This window comes from Chelonia mydas, unplaced genomic scaffold (genome assembly GCF_015237465.2).
Source record: "Chelonia mydas isolate rCheMyd1 unplaced genomic scaffold, rCheMyd1.pri.v2 scaffold_59_arrow_ctg1, whole genome shotgun sequence".
NCBI lineage: Eukaryota > Metazoa > Chordata > Testudines > Cheloniidae > Chelonia > Chelonia mydas.
The window spans coordinates 140523-142413 of NW_025111270.1; the positions used below are offsets into that span (position 1 = coordinate 140523).

General features: G+C 47.5%; 1 long non-coding RNA gene across 1 annotated transcript; it reads right to left on the reverse strand.

Moving 5' to 3' along the window:
- Positions 1-755: 755 nt before the first annotated feature.
- On the reverse strand, positions 756-1206 carry LOC119564994. Its single transcript, XR_005223728.2, has 2 exons — positions 1145-1206; positions 756-1007 (listed from the first exon to the last, which is right to left on the reverse strand). It is a non-coding gene; the product is annotated as an uncharacterized LOC119564994 (long non-coding RNA).
- Between the last annotated feature and the right edge of the window lie 685 nt (positions 1207-1891).

Genomic DNA, 1891 nt, shown 5'->3' on the forward strand with positions numbered 1-1891 from the left:
TAAACCATTTTCCATACCTTCAGAGAATTTGAAGGGTTAACATCAGCGGGTCTGGTACGTATAGTTCTGTGAAAGCTCTGGTTGTAACTCTTTATAAAGTCAGGTAACACATGATGTAGTGAAAGGTGTTATGGGCTGTAAAATATCTCCACATCCTAGTTTTTAAAGTTCTGTTAAACCGCTCCACAACCCCTGCTTTGACTTCATTATTAGTAACAAAATGGTGAATGCCATGCCGTTTTAACAATCTGCTTAAGGGTTTGTTTAAAAATTCTTTCCCCCGATCGGTTTGTAATTTTTGAGGCACACGTCCTTCGCTAAAAATAGCTTAAAAGGCCTTGGATACCTCACCACTCGTCTTGTCTCTTAGGTCTAAGGCCCAGGCATATTTGGATAGAATGTCTACCACTGTTAAGATGTACTTAAAATTGCTGTTCTGTTTGGAGAACTGGTGCATATCCACCAAATCTGCCTGCCATTGCGCATCCACATCTGAAACAATGGTCTTGTTTCTTTTAAAATGTAGCGAGCCGTTTGTGTAAAGTATAAGCATCCTGGTCTGAAAGCCAAGCTGTTACTTGTCTTCTATTTAAAGTTTTACTATGCTTTTTGGCCACTTGAAAAAGAGGGTTCACCCCGCCAAAGCTCCCAACTTCCCCGGGGGTGTAATATATTTTCTTTAACAGAGCCGCCTGTGGAGACATGACTGTTACTGGTACCATTTTTACTAACACAAGTGTGGGTGGGGGACAACATTCATATTAACACATTTAAATAAGTTTTATTAATCGCCTGGTTTAACACAACCTTTTACAACCGCCTGTAAAAATGGACGCCATGACTCCTAACATGAGGGTGTCTGTGCTGGTTCATTCTTCCATTTTGTCCTTTTCCTCTTGAGATCTGTGTCTCAGACATGAGCAAAAACAGCTGATGCATGATACATTTACTCCCACAGGGCTACCGATGTGTAAGTTCTCAAAGGCCTCCAGAAAGGCATCATCGAGCTGTTAGAGATTTTTTCAAAAAAGAAACAGCGTAAGCACCCACTGCTTGGTTTTTGATTTACACAATCCCTGGTTCCTAGCCCTCCCACCCCCATTACACACCCCACCCCGACCGTACTTCTTAAACATTCATTTACCTGAGCCACGTCTTTTTCATTCACCTTGTCCGCCTGTAACTCCCCCAAGCCATGATCACCTTCCACTCTCTGGGGTGGACAACAAGAGGCCATCACGCTCATCGCAGTGCCTCACAAGCAGCCGGGTTTCGGGGTCGGTTTCCGGTGTCCATCAACGGCTGGGCCAAAGGGTCCTCCTCAGAACTGTCGCTGATGTAGCGCTTTCTCCACACAAGTCCAAAGGCCTTCGGGGCTAAAACAAAGTCTGAAGTTCTCACGGTGATGGTGAAGGAGTCCATGTTTCCACGATTTCTAAAACACGCGCTCTTGGTAAAAGACAGCCTCTTCTGCCCGATGGGGTGATGGTGCTGCGCTCTGATTGGCAGAGGGGTCATACGCCCCTCTTCTGGGCGGTTCACCCCATCCCAGAACCTGCCCTATTTTGGTCAAATCTGCTCTCGGGGCGGCCTGATTGGTAGAGGTTGGGGGAGGAGTTGTTAGAGGGGTCACACGAATCATTTCCGGACGGGTCACCCCGCCCCCGGAACTCATCCTGATTGGATTATCAAATCTCCTCTTGGTCCTATCGGAACAAAACCCCTCCTGATTGGTAGCGGGTGGGGGAGGAGTTGTTAGAGGGGTCACAAGACCCACTTCCGGAGAGGACATCCCCACCCGGAACTCGCCCTGATTGGTCAAAGCTCCTCTCTGGGCGTCCTACAGGGGCGAAACGCATCCTGATTGGTAGAGGGTGGGGGGGGGAGGAGT